This window comes from Dromiciops gliroides, chromosome 3 (genome assembly GCF_019393635.1).
Source record: "Dromiciops gliroides isolate mDroGli1 chromosome 3, mDroGli1.pri, whole genome shotgun sequence".
Classification (NCBI taxonomy): Eukaryota; Metazoa; Chordata; class Mammalia; order Microbiotheria; family Microbiotheriidae; genus Dromiciops; species Dromiciops gliroides.
This window is the reverse complement of record NC_057863.1, coordinates 500312265-500328295: the sequence shown is the minus strand read 5'-3', so window position 1 is coordinate 500328295 and position 16031 is coordinate 500312265.

Sequence of the window (16031 nt, the reverse complement as noted above, 5' to 3'; positions counted from 1 at the left end):
GTAGGGACATAATCAAGATACCAGTACAACTTAGCACTGCTAGTACCTAAGTGTCATACAGAATAAAAAGTGAAACCAAAAAAGAAGATGAAAGGAGGCCCAAAAAGAGAGTAAAACCTGTTTCTATTCATAATCCAGCTCTGGAACCTCTTCTGTGTCCCATCATGGATCCTTCTCCTTTCCATGGCCTAAATCAAAGCTTTTAATTCATTCCTTAGACAGATCAGGCATGGCATGCAATCACGTGTGCACATCTGGCTTGCAGGTGTTTTGTGCTTCTGTTTTCCAGATACCATAGGGAGAGAAGCCAGATTTTTTGGCAGAATCATCCAAGGGCAACATAATATGTTACTCCATAATCATTCATATTGAACTTTCTATTTTGTCTCCTCTACAATATAAAATGGTGTGGGATGTCCCAGATGAATAACTTGGGAAATAGCATAGGTAAGGTTTATGGAAGAATGTATCTCAATATTGGATCTGGCAAGCTTGTAGCAATGCTCTTCTAGCTCCAATATATCAATTATTTTAATGACAGACAGTGGAGAAATTAAAATTTGGGGAAATCAAAAGCTATAGAAAATTGCACTATTCTTAGTCACCAAGTCTCTAGAGGCTCAACCCAAGTGGTGTATTCATTTTCACCCAGATGGAGCTGACTATTCACCCTTCCATGTCTTTCCTCACATTTCCCTTAATTCCTAGAATAGCCTTTCCTTTCCTGGACCATGCCTCCCAGCCAGAATGAGTTAATGCACTCATATTGGAACTCCACCCTGGGGCTGGGCTTGATTAGCTTGTAGTGAGTGAAGGCTTGTCTCAAGGTCTATCTTTAGCTGAACCCTGCTTCACATCCAACCACCCTGGGTATCTTGGGATATCTTGCTATATACCTACCACCCTTTTTAGTACCTCTTGCCCTAGGAACAGTAATCAAATCAATACTACCATGACTTCTAGAAAAGGTATGCCAATTGGCTGCCTGAGGCCTCTGTTTCTCTATTCCTGTGGCTCCCCAAATGAAAACTCCCTTCACTGTCCACTACTATCAGATGATGGATGGATGGATGGATGGATGGATGGATGGATGGATGGATGGATGGATGGATGGATGGTGGATGGATGGATAGATATAGATATTGTTTTCCCAAATAGAATGACTTTTAGATTGTAAGCTCTTTGAGAAAAGGGGACATCTTATTTATGTACATGTATCCCCCAGATAGAAAATAGAATGCCATATATAATGAATAGTTAGCAGACTAGTATAGTCACATCATACATGGAATAAAGTATGAGAAGACTGGAAAGGGAATGAGGAACCAAATTATAAAGGGGTATAAAACAAATGTAAGGGGGCAGCTAGGTGGTGCAGTGGATAAAGCACCAGCCCTGGATTCAGGAGGACCTGAGTTCAAATCCAGCCTCAGACACTTGACACTTACTAGCTGTGTGATCCTGGGCAAGTCACTTAACCCCCATTGCCCCACAAAACAAAACAAAACAAAACAAAACAAAACAAAACAAAACAAAACAAAACAAAACAAAACAAAACAAAACAAAAAACAAATGTAAGATTTAAAATTTGATACTGTAGGAAATAGGGGGACATAGGAGTTTCTTAAGGTCAGGAGGATTGGGGAAGGGAGGAGTGACATGGTTAGACCTGAACTTGAGGAAAAGCACTTTGGTCATTAAACAGAGAATGAATAGGAGCATAGAGACTTGATGCAGGGAAACCAATTAGGAGGCTATTACAATAGTCCAGGCAAGCAGTGATGAGAATCTGAACTACAATGGTAACTTTGTAAGTGGAAAGAAAGGGAAATATAGAAAAGATATTGTGAAGATAGAAATGACAAGATATGGCCATGAATTGAATACTCAGATGATTCTTAGATCTATTTGTCTAGCTCTGATCTTTCTCCTGACCTTCAGTCTTGCATCTTTAACTGACTATTGGTCATCTTGAATTGAATGTCTCAATGGCTATCTTAAACTTAACATATCCAAAATGAATTCATTATATTTTCCAAAAAAAACTCTCCCATCTTCCCAACTTTCCTATTATTGTTGAGGTTACTACCAAATTCACAGTCACCCAGCCTGACAACATTGGTGTCATCCTCACCTCTTTACTCTTTCTTATAACCTCCCCCCAATCCATTGCCAAGTCTTGTCATTTATATTCTCTTAATATCACTTGCATATTCCCCCTTCTCTTCTTTGACTCTGTAAATACCCAGGTGGTTGGTCTTGATGGATGGTCTCCCTATGTCAAGTCTCTTCTCACTCCAGTCTATCCTCCATTCAGCTGTCAAATCGATCTTCTTAAAGTTTAGGTCTGACCTTGTCATTTCCCCCAGTACCCCGCCCCCCCCCCCCACATTTAATCAAGTCTATTGGCTCATTTTTTACCCCAAGGATCCAATATAAAATTCTTTGTTTGGCTTTAAAACCCTTCATTACCTATCCCCTTCCTATCTTTTTAGTCTTCTTATGCCTTACTTTTGCCACCCCATTTGGTACTCTGTGATGCAGTGGCAATGATATTGTTTCTGGCACAAGACACTCCATCTCCCAATTCCTGGAATATTCACTGGTTGTCAAAGTGGTGTGCTGGGAAATGTTTAACTACCAGCTCTCCAGGGGGGGAAATGTATGTAGGGCACACTTTTTAAAAAATAAAAAAAAAAAGATTTTTATTTAAAGTTTTAAGTTCCAAATTTTATCCCTCCTTCCCTCCCCTCTCCTTTCCCTGAGGCAATAAGCAATCAAAGTAGAAACTGTTAATTGTTTTCACCTTCTTTGTATTTCCAGCACACAGCACTGCACCTGACACATGCTAAGCAATTAATAAATACTTGTAGACTTGACTAGATGAAAGAGAGTAAGGAGTCAATGATAACACCAAGGATGCAAGCTTGGGTCACTGGAAGGATGAAGGTTCCTTAGAAAGTAATAGGGAACTACAGAAAAGGAGAGGGTTTGGGTGGGAATACTTAGCTAAACCAGCTTTGTGAAGTTTGAAATGTCTACAGGACATCCAATTGGAGATACCATGGTGCTTAATTAACAGTTGTTTAATTGCTATGCTATGAGTAGAGAACTTTGTCAATTTTAAAACACTATCTAAATATTTGTTTTTGTTACTGACCTATATCAGAAAAACGATTCAAGAATCCTTACAGAATCACACAACTTCAGAGTTGAAAGTAACTTCATAGTCCCCTCTGGTCCAATCTGCAGTGGCCAAAAGTTTCTGACAATATTGCCAGTATGTGACCAAATCAATTTCATATGGCATGGTCTACCCCACTCCTTTATTGTACAGAGAAGGAAACTGAGGCTTAGGTTAAGTAATGTGCCTTAGGCCGCATAACTAATGTGACAGGGACTGAACTAAGACTACATCCAGGTTTCTTGACTCTTAGTTCCATATTTTGTAGTCATATTTCTCATTCACAAGGCTTCCAAGCATCTTTTCTTTCCAGAATCTAGCAATTAGGATGTGCTTTGGATAGAATATAAGTTCTATATTGGTGTATGTTTTCATTAGTCATAAACTGCTTATTGAGAGCCACCTCTGAGCCTAAAGAACACAGTATCTATATCAGAGACTCTTTTCCTGGGGTCTGTGAACTTGTGTGAGTGTATATGTGTGTGTATGCATGTGTACACACACATACATATATACATATTTGTTTATGTATATATGTATATAATGTTGCATGCAATTATGTATATACATAGTTGCATATATATATATATATATACAATAAAATAAAAACAAAATACCTGAATACAAAGGAAACCAGTTATGCTGAAATGCAGTTATTAAATATTAAATAAATTGCCCATGTATATCTATATATGTAACTTGTATACTTATATATTCATATATTACATACACATAATTTACATATATGTATATATGCAAATATATATATTTGATGACTTTCAATATATTTGTTTTCCTTTGTATTTTTGCCTATTTTATTTTTATTTTATATCTAGGTAAGTATATTTGATAACTATTTCAACATAATTGGTTTTCTTTATAATCTTATTTATTTTACCTTATATACTTAAAAGCATGATTCTGAGAAAGGGTTCATAGTCTTCCCCAGACCACCAAGGGATCTATTACACACAAAAAAGACTAAGAATTCTGAGATGATGTGAGAAATCCCAAAGCAGAAATGGATCCTGCCCCTGAGGGACCATGCAGTCCCACTGAAATATCGAAGGAGCAATTCTCCTCTACACTCAGGATGAGTCCCTGGGAACCTCTTATGACAGTCTAGTTATTCCCCCTTTGGGTTGAGGGAAGACAAGGAACCCAGTGTGTCCTACAAAAATCGCAGTAGGTTTCCTAGTTTCCCAACGTGTGTCGGACCAGAAGCCCAGTAACCAAAGTCAGCTGCAGCCACGAAAGTGATGAAAGATCTGTGGGAAACCACACTCATCAGTTCTTAATGTTCTCCTTACTCTGGGCTGGCACGGATGAGTGACTGGAAGTGGATTTGCTTATGTTAGATCCCTTTCAGAACACCCCTTGGAGCAAGCGAGAGGCTGCTGCTGACAACGGTCTTCCTCTGCACTCCACGCCTTGCTTGCAGCCTCCATGCCACTGAGACTTCTCCCCAACGTAGAGATTCTGGGAAGCAAACTAGAGAGATCACTGTAGAACTCCAGGGATGACAGTGTTACTTACCTCTTAGCTCTCTGCTAATAACTCTCCATTTTTTTTTTTTACCTCAGCTCCTTCTTCCTTTGCTCCTCATGGTGTCATTCAAAGTGGCTTTTCCACCCAATTCTGTCAGCCGGCTGTTCCTCTTGGGACTACATATCACACAAATGTCTCCACGTGTACTTTCCCCAATCTACATAAAAATAAACCTGCCTAGTGAATAATTTATCTTTTATATAGCATAAAGTGAAATGAAGAGTTGGCAATTAACTAGTAAATTCAAACTATGGAGACAGAATAAATGGGTCATTCCCATACAACAATCTCTTTTCCTCCCTTATCTTCAGGAACTCAGCTATCTAAGAGAGCTTAAACCTGGGATATTTGGGCTTAATTATCTAGATAACTGCAGCAGTGTAGTCCTGGCATCATTTTTCCTTAAGATAAGTAAAATAAAAGCAAGTGATTTATGTTTTCTGAATTTCATTTCTGTATATCTTTTAAGTTTTGATTTATCTCTGGGTATGTTTTCCAAGTAGTCAGGTCAGGGAAGCCTGTAATATGTTATTCAATCTTGTAAATGGCTGTGGGTCACCTGAAAGGCTCTTCTTTACTGGGAGGGAGTTGAAGGTGCAATGAAGTTCTGAGATGAACTGGGACAGTTTTGGTTGTGGAATTCCTTAATATCTTATTGATCTATGAAAAATCCATTTTATGGAGCTCCTATGGGGGAAAGCTGACCAGGAGAGACCATGAAAACTTAGCTTAATTACCCCATTTACCAAGTTTTTGCTTGTAGTCAACATAGGACTGGGCTAAAAGAATTAAGAATTTCCCCGAGATGCCTGATTAAATGACCAAAAAGTAACTTGTGACATGAAATAGCCTGGACCATTATCTAATGAAATTGAACTCTTAGTCCAAGTCAAGAAAAGTACATGGTCTGTTTTGGAATTTAGTCATTTTGCCTTGGGTGTCATTTTATATCACTGCAGGTATTAGGTTGGTGATTGAATCAATCTATTGGGCTAACTTCACTAGCAAACTAACAAGAGACTTTCACCCTGATACCTTTATCAAGTGAGAACATGTCTCTTGAATCAATGAATCAATCAAAGGCATTAAACTAATGTACTCCTTAACATATCCCATAGTTCTTCTATCTGATAACAAGTCAGTTCAGAATCCAGCAACATTCTGAGGTCTATCAGTTTAGAGGAGAAAGCAAATCCCGTCAGGGCCTTGAAAGGAAATCATTTGGGGGAATTGTCAGGGGAGAGAACAGAATCCCTGTGTCCCTATCCTCTTTGACTAGAAGAGAACTTGGGAACTTTAGAAGATCAGAGGATTTGGACTTATCAGAATTCTAGCATTGTCCCTGAAATATGAGTAACTGGTAGCAGTGCCTAAATAGAGAGACAAGGACACACTAGGCACCACGAGGAAGAGGAGCTTAAAGACTCCACAGGGAGCCCAGCAGAAAAAAACTTGGTGCCTAAAAGGACCTTTATGAGCCCCCCCCCAAAAAAAAAGGAAAAAAAGAATTTCCAATAAAAAGGACTTCTAAGACCTCTGAGTTACCCCCTTTACCACATATGCTCTAAGCTTGAGTACATGGAGGCTATATATATGCTTATGGAAAGAGTGTCCCTGGTTTGGGGACGTGTTTGTCACAACTCTTCTTGCTATACTACTATCTTAGTAAATACCAATTTCTAAAAGCAAATTAAGTATGACTGATTAATTGATTAAAAAGATAATCATTTGGAGTGAAGCACAGCAGTAGGGGTTTGTGAGTTATATAACTAGGAAAAACCCAAACCCTCTCAGGGGTTACCCCTAGGACCAAAAGGGCACATAAAGTAACTTCCCTCTGGGGACTGAAGAAGAGAACAGTGAAAGCAAGAATGGGTATAGTAGCATGTGCTGCAGAGGGAACATGCAAATGTATGAGATAGCAGATGCCATCAAAGGGACATTTTGGAAATGAGTCCTAAGAGACTCTGGGCTTTTGGGAGAAGTTCAAAAAGGAAGCAAATTCTGAATGACAGAATCATAGCTCTTAGATTCCTTCAAAGTACAATTCAAGTGCCATCTCCTACTTTTCCTGATTCCTCAAGTAATTAGCATTCTCCCTAACATAATAGTAGTAATGACAACAAGAGTTATTTTTATCATTATTATAATAGCTAAAATTTACATAACATTTAAAGGTTTGCAAAGTGATTTATAAATATTAACTCACTGCATCCCTAAAACAACCCTGGGAGTTAAATGTTATTATCCCCATTTTACTGATGAGGAAACTGAAGCAATGAATCAGTGGTTAAATGACTTACCCAGGCTTACTAAGTTAGTAAGTGCCTGAAGCTAAATTTGAACTCATGTCTTCCTGACTCTAGGTCCATAACTCTATCTAGTGCACCATCTAGTTTTATCTTAAACTTGCTTTTGGTATTATAAAATGTAAAATAGTTCATTTAGATTATATAAAATTTTAAAAGCTTTTGCTCAAACAAAACCGATGCAACCAAAATTATGAGGAAAGCAGAATACTGAGAAACATTTTTTTGCAACAAGTATCTCTGATAAAGGTCTCATTTCTCATATATATGGAGAACTAAGTCAAATTTATAAAATACAAGTCATTCCCCAATTGATAAATTTTACTAACTTATGTACTTCTTCTATCCTCAGTAGAATATAAAGGCAAGACCCATTATATCTATTATACTCAAGACCTAGCACCCAGTACAGTGACTTGCACAAATTAGGGACTCAATAAGTGTTTGATAAATTGAATCAAATTGACAAAGTAAGAATGAGAACAATCCTTTGCTTCAAATTGTTTAAAATGTCCTCTAATAGGGAGGGCTATGAAACAAGCCTTGTATATAAGAAGGTCATGGAGCAGGTAGACTCTAGAAAGTCCACCAGAGATGCTCATAAATCGAGGAAGTTCACGTTTATGGTGACCTGGCTTCTCTAACTGAATCAAAGAGACTGTTCAAGAAATCTTTCATAATGGAAAGTTCAAACTGTGAGCCCTCATTTTTTCTGAGCTCTTTGAGATCATGAGGATTTCTTGATGAGCTTAGGAAGGTTCATTTTGGTGTGGTAGAAAGGGAATTATGATGTTTAGAAAATGAATCTGTCACTAAGTTGCTTCCCACTTTTTTTTTTTTTAGTAAGCCAATTGGGCTTAAGTGACTTGCCCAGGGTCACACAGCTAGTAAGTGTCAAGTGTCTGAGGCTAGATTCGAACTCAGGTATTCCTGACTCCAGGGCCAGTGCTCTATCCACTGTGCCACCTAGCTTCCCCTGCTTCCCACTTTTGAGCCTGTAGAACGAAAGGGGTGTCCTAGATAACATAGCTCATATTCTACAATAGCAAACTCTGGGTCCATGAAAATCTAAGAGTTGAGTGAACTTTTATTTCACAAGCCAGGAGGCTGTTTTGGGGGTTCTTTTTTATTTTATTTTATTTTTGCTCTGACTACAGTGTTTACAATCCAAAGTAGATATTTCCCATACACATATCCTTCAGAGTTTCCTTACTTTATTAGTTCATCCACTCCATGGAGAAAGGGATTTCCCCACCCTCTTCATTTATCCTTTGGATTGTTTTCCTTTAATTTTGCAGTTTCCTTTCCCCTGAAACAATTAAATGTGATGCCTTTTATCTCCTAGTTAGAACATGGGCATTTAGCCTCTTTTCCCACTGCTTCTACAGTCAGCACCAATCCCCTACTGTGAAATGAGACAGTCTGTTCTGAGTTCCAGGGGCAGATCAGGTACCTTTGCATGTGCCTGAACAAAACTAGGCACATCAAACTTAATGCCTCTAGGTCAAGACAGTGTCTAATGCAAGGTTACAGCTTTGGAAGTCTCCTAAAGAAATGTTAAGGGCACATTCATTTTCTTTGGACTACAAACAGAGAAATGACTTTCTTCCTCTCTAGAAAGGGTCCATAAGCAATTCCACTTTAGGGAAGATGGGAAAAGCCTATGCTTTCCCACAGGAGCTGCTGAAACAAGTTGTTTTCAATCTGCACCTCAATTTCAAAGGTGTAATAATCCCAGTACTTAGGATAGAATAAAGCTAAGGACTTAGAAACTAGAAGTTAGAAGAGATCAGTAACATTTGTAGATACTTTCCACTTTGTAATTTTTACAAGTAATTTTTATATCCACTAACTGAATTGAGTTTCAGTTTTTATTACAGAAGAGACAGACCCCAAAGGGAGAAATAACCATAGCTGTAACTGGACTAAGATAGCAATGATAAGGACAGTAAAGACAAGTTGTAGAGCCCTATCTTCTTCATATCTATGGGCTCCATCATCAAGCTCTCTCCAAGAGAGCCAAAGATCCTCGACAGAGAGATGCCCTGTGGCATATCCATAGAGGAGATATGGAGGAATTTCTGATGTCCTACTATTATCATGGATCCCATTGACTCTGATAGCTGGTCCAAGTGTGAACTAGAAGGGAAAGGAGAGGGGACAGGAGAGGAGACAGCCTATCTCTGAAGGTTGAGATATTACCATGTATCAGCAAGCAAGATACCAGGCAAAGCCTGCACTGGGAGACATCTGATCCCTGTGCCTATCTGAAGGCATTTCCCTCTTGGATGCTTTGCTCCTTCCCTTTGTCTCTGGGAATGACAACTGCATTATTCATTGAATCAGGCATCAGTGCCAACAGTCACCTGTGTTCCTCATGAGGTTTTTTATCATGGACATGTCAGGATGGTAAAATGAGATAATAGATGCATGGAGTGCTTTGAAAATGGAAGTGTTGTATTCATGCAAGGAACTGGAGGACTCTGTTTTTGAGAGGTCAGATGAATCTTGTTTTATCACATTGTAACAGTAAGGGCCCTATTGGCAAAGCATATTACATTAATATATTATAGAGAAAGAAATTGTCTTGTAATAGAAAGTTTCAAGGGACTGGTATTTTTGTGTCCACTTTGGAATAGATGATTTTGAATTGACAGAAAGAAGAACTGTGCAATAAGAGACAATAATGCTACATGAAACAGTGAGGTCACTATTACTCAGAATGCTCAGTAAACAACTAAATAAGCAAGACGACCTATCAGGAATGTTGTAGAAGGGATATCTGTAAATGGGTGAATGGTAGAACTATGATACTTTTAGATTCCTTTCAACTCCAAGATTTGATGATTCTCTGCAAGGATATTATTGGCAGGGAATAGTTGACTCTGTTGAAAAATAAATGGGGCTTTTTTTGTGAGCCTGTCATACCATAGTCTAATTAGAATTTCCCAAACACCATTCCCCTACCCAAGATCTCAAAGACCCATGTAGCTTCCATTACATTTAGTACCCATTAAGTTGGATCAAGGACAAGTATATCATTCCCCAAAATGACACTGTCTTTGGTGATAGTCAGACATCAAAAGTAGCTGCCATAGGCCAATGAGTGTGACTATGATTTCTGGAAAGATTTTAGAGTTCATCATTGAAGAGATGGCCAGAAAGCAAGAAAGATAAGTACAGATTGTAAAGAAATAGTATGGCTTCATCAAGAATAGTTCAGAGGCGTACCTAGGTGGTTCAGTGGATAGAACATCGGCCCTGGATTCAGGAGGACCTGAGTTCAAATCCGGCCTCAGACACTTGACACTTACTAGCTGTGTGACCCTGGGCAAGGCATTTAACCCTCACTGCCCTGCAAAAAATAAGGGAAAAAAGGGGGGGGGGGAATATAATACAAAGAATAGTTCAGGTCAAGCAAATTTCATTTTTTTATAGGATTTCTAAATTAGTAGTAGATTACGAGAGTTCTGTGGATACAACTTAACTAAGTTTTAGTAAAGCTTTTTTTAAAAATCAAAAGTATTTTATTATTTTCTACTTACATGTAGAGATAGTTTTCAACATCTGTTTTTATAAGAATTCTAGTTCCAAATTTTTCTTCTTCCCTCCCCTCCCTTCCCCCTTCCCAAGATAGCAAGCAATCTGATATAGGTTATATATAAACAATCACATTAAACATATTTCTGCATTAGTCATATTGTGAAAGAAGAATCAGAATAAAAGAGAAAAACCTCAAAAAAAGAAAAAAAACAATAAAAGTAGAAATGGTATGGTTCAATCTGCATCTAGATTCCACAGTTCTTTTTTCTGGATTTGGAGAGCATTTTCCATCATGATAGTTCCTCTGGAACTACCTTGGACCATTGTATTGTTGAGAAGGGTCAAATCTATCACAGTTGATCAACACACAATATTATTGATACTGTGTACAATGTTCTGGTTCTGCTCATCTCACTCAGTTTCAGTTCATGTAAGTCCTTCCAGGTTTCTCTGAAATCTGCCTACTCATTGTTTCTTTTACAGCACAATATTCCATTACATTCATATACCACAACTTGTTCAGCCATTCCCCAATTGATGGGCATCCCCTCAATTTACAATTCCTTGCCACCACAAAAAGAGCAGGTATAAATATTTTTGTACATGTGGGTCCTTTCCCCTTTTTTTAATGATCTCTTTGGGAAAAAGACCTAATAGTGGTATTGCTGGGTCAAAGGATATGAACAGTCCCATAGCCCTTTGGGCATAGTTCCAAATTGCTCTCCAGAATGGTTGGATAAGTTCACAGCCCAACCAACAATGCATTAGTGTTCCAATTTTTCCACAGCTTCTCCAACATTTATTATTTTCCTTTTTTGTCATATTAGCCAGTCTGATAGGTGGGAGTTGGTTCCTCAGAGTTGTTTTAATTTGCATTTTTCTAATCAATAGTGATTTAGAGCATTTTTTTCACATGGCAAAAGATAACTTTGATTTTTTCATCTGAAAACTGCCTATTTATATCCTTTGACCATTTCTCAATTGGGGAATGACTTGCATTTATATAAATTTGATTTAGTTCCTGATCTATTTTAGAAATGAGGCCTTTATCAGAAATACTGGCTATAAAAATTGTTTCCCAGCTTTCTGCCTCTCTTCTAATTTTGGCTGCATTGCTTCTGTTTGTACAACAAAAATTTAATTTAATGTTATCAAAATCATCCATTTTTTAGTAAAGCTTTTGATAAATTATCTGATGCTATTCTTTTGGAAAATATGAAGAGCTATGCATCAGCAGAGTGGGGAAGGGGTCAGCAAGCTATGGTCTAAGGGCCATAAACATTCTCAGCTGTGGAGGCCAGTAGTTTGCCAGCTCCTTGATTAGACAATAATACAATTGGTTAAAGTTGGTGCTGATTGTATAGCTGAACTCTGCAGGTACTTTTTAATGGTTCAACAAAGTTAGTCTCCAATGAAATATCCCAGAGATCTGTGTTTGACCCTGCTCTGCTTAACATTTTTATCACTTACTTGGATAATGGCATAGATGGTGTGTTCATTATATTTGAGAGTGACACACAGCTGGAAGGCAGAGTTGACTCATTGGAAGACAGGATCCAAAAGGAACTTGACAAGCCAGAACATTGAGCTGAATCTATTAAAATGAAATTCAGTAGGGATAAACATAAAGTCTTCTGATTGAATTTTTTAAAAATCAGTTTCAAAGTATAGGATAGAAAAGACTTGGTTGGACAGCAATTTTCAAAAGAGCTCTGGGGTGGGGGTTTCTTAGTGCTCTTTAAGGATTGTGATATGATAAGCAAACACCCTAATATGATTTGGGGCTGGATCAAGAAGCATCACTTTTCTTTTTTTTTTTTTTTTTAGTGAGGCAATTGGGGTTAAGTGATTTGCCCAGGGTCACACAGCTAGTAAGTGTTAAGTGTCTGAGGTCGGATTTGAACTCAGGTACTCCTGACTCCAAGGCCAGTGTTCTATCCACTGCGCCACCTAGCTATCCCAAGAAGCATCACTTTCACAAATAGGGAAATAAGGGGCAGCTAGGTGGCACAGTGGATTAGGCACCTCCCCTGGATTCAGGAGGACCTGAATTCAAATGTGACCTCAGGCACTTGACACTTACTAGCTGTGTGACCCTGGACAAGTCACTTAACCCTCATTGCCCTGCAAACAAAACAAAACAACAAATCCAAATAGGGAAGTAATAGTTCCATTGTTCTCTGCCCTCATTAAACCTCATCTAGAATATTGTGTTCATTTATGGGAATGATGGCTTAAAAATGATAATTTGGAGATTGTGCAGTGGAGAATAATGAGGAAGGACCCAGAGTCCATGTTATATGAGAATTTGTTGTAAGAAAATGGACATGTTCAGGGAGTGAAAGATAGCTGTTTTCAAAAATTCAAAAGTGTCAAATAAAGGAGGGATTAAAAGTGAACTGTTTGGTCCCAGAGGGAAGAACCAGTGGGAATGGATGGAAGTTACAAAGAGGCAAATTTAAACTTGTAGAAGTAAAGCCTAGAATGTGGTCTTCAAACAGAAGACTGGATGAATACTTGTCAGTTACATTATAGTGAGGATTATGTTCTTGTATGGGTTGAACTAGATGGCCACCAAAATCCATTCCAATTCTCAATTTCTGTTTTTGTGATTCTATGATTCTGTGATTTAAGATTTTCCACTAACTATGTGACTATGAGCAAGTCATTCAACTTCTCAGATTCTCATCTTTAAAATGAGGGGATTACACTAGATAATGGTTCTCAAAGTGTGGCCCTTGGGCCCCTGGAGGTCCTCAAGACCCTTTCAAAAAATCAATGATGTACGAACTTTTTTCATAAAAATGCTAAAGTGTTATTATTTGCCTTTTTCACCCTCATTCTCTCATGACCTGTGACTTGAACACTTGAACAATGACTTAATATCTCATCTCTCAAATTGTACATTTGCCTTACAAATGGATGAATCTGGAGATGTGACTGGACTTGCTGTTTTGCTCATATTTGTTCAGTATTATCACCAGCTAATCATTGAAGATCTTTTATGTGAATGCTTGCAACAAACACAAGTGGTACCAAAATATTTGAAGTGCTGAATAACTTTGTTGAATCTCATAGTTTATCCTGCAACAACAGGGTTAATATTTGCACTGATGGTGCAAAAGGAATGGTGAGTAAAACTGTTGGCTCCTTAGCATAAATCAAGACAGTGGCACCAAATTATATTGGTCATGATTGTACTCTTCAAGGCTATCCAATCTCAATAAAAAAAGAAAGAAAAGAAAAAGAAAAAAACCAGTTTCATTTATGAATGTCCTTGATGAATCAATAAAAATGATTCATTTCATTAAATTTCTACTCTTGAGTACAATCTCTTGATATTCTATGACCAAATGGAAAATATGCAGAGAACACTTCAGTTATATACCAAAGTCCAATCATTGTTTTCAGGAGAAGCACTTGCATGATTATTTGAGTTGTGGTCTGAACAACCTGCTTTTTTCATGGGATACCATTTTTACTTGATTCAACGCCTGATAGACTATTGTGTAATTTAAATTTCTAAATGTAGGTTCTAATCTGTCGCCCCAGTTTTGGGGGGAAACTGACTAAAATCACTGATAAACAAGTTTAAGTTTTTTAAGGGTTTATTGAAAGATAGTAAAAGAAAGAGAAAGATTGAGAACAGAATTCCTACAACCTGGCAATCCTATCTTTCCTCAACTCCTCTGTGTAGTCCTCTGCCGCCACCACAATGTCAGGAACCAAAAGAGACCGAGCTCCATGTGCAGGCTCTCCTTCCTCCTTCCTGTCCCCTCCCAGAAACGGGAGGTTCTTCAAGCTGGCCAGAAATTCAAATTTTGTTAGTTGCTTAGAACCATGCTTTCTTAAGTACTCTCAAGTAACAGCCAGATGTACTTAGAAGCTAGTCAACTATAAGTCAGCCAGTAATCCAGTCAAGTCAGCCAGTAATCCACTCAGGTGGGCTCCTGAGTATCTGCCAAATCTCATCTCTCACATTCCATTATCTTGACACTATGATCATTCAAACTTGCATTTTTGCTGGGCTTTTCCCCAAAAATGAATGAAGTGAGCCTGTAATTTCAAGGCAAATAACTGATGAATTTGGTCGCCAATGACAAAATTCAAGCTTTCAAGAGAAAACTTGTAACCACCAGTATAATCTTGAAAACTTCCCAATATTTGAAGATGTTTCTGAAGAGATCTGTGGTGATATTAAAAATGTGATTTTTAAAAAAATATTACTTAATGAAATGTGTGAACATTTGGAAGATCCACATAACTCAGTAAATAAATATTTTATAAATGACCAATCAATGATTGTTACAAAATCATGATTGAATAAACGATCTATGCAAAGCTCAAAACAGACCATGGATTTTCATGTAACAGATTGTGAAAAATTCATTGATAGTTTCAAATTCCACATTACAACTAGTCTTTAAGAAGCAATAATTTGTCAAATTTTGGAATAGTATCACCCAAAGAAGAATATTCACAGTTGTCTGAAAAGGCCATTAAAGTACTCATCCCTTTTCCACCTACATATCTCTGTAAGGCTGCATGTTCTTCATATTCTTCAACCAAAACAACACATCACAACAGATTGAAGGCAGAAGAAGATAGGAAGATCCAGCTGTCTTCTATTAAGGAAAGACATTAAAGAGATTTGCAAAAATGTAAAACAATGCCATGCTTCTCACTTAAATTTTTTGGGGAAAATAGTTATTTTCATAAATGTATGGTATTTATGTTAATATGGGATTGATTTATTATTGTTATGTATAAACAAACAAAGATGTATTTTAAAACATATATCCTTCTTAATTTCTAATATGGTAAGCATCAGTGGAATCTAATCCACATAAACAAACATTCTTTAGGGTCCTCAATTGTTTTTAAGAGTATGAAAGAGTTCTTTAAACAAAAAGTTTGATAGCTTCTGGACTAAATGATCTCTGAGGTCACTTCTATTACTAATATGCATTCTTTGATTGGATGTTTAGTCCTCAAAGAAATAACTGTGGGTAATAAAGTGACATGGTCAAAATGGGTCTCTGAGGATTAGACAATGGCCATCTGATACCCAATTCACCTTTTTGTAGCTCTTTCTAGTCTAATGCCACAGGTCTTATTCATGGAGGAGTTGGCCAATATTCAAGCAGCTGAAGATAGACTCTTACTAGCCATTAGCAGTATGAGGCTGTCACTGCATTCTTCTTTTAGAACTGCTTTTGAGCCTTCTTCAGAGCCTTTGGTATTTGCTGATTCTGGTTAGATGTAGCCCTCCACCCGTGGAACATGACTTAATCCATCTAAGGACCTAGATAGTTAATCCCAGAAGGCCCCTGGAACTGCCTCACAAATGAATGATGCATATATTTTAAAACTGGGCCAGACTATTTAAGAACCTTCAAAAGTGTTTGGTTTGTCTGGATGGTTGATATTTATTCTCAGTTCACTTA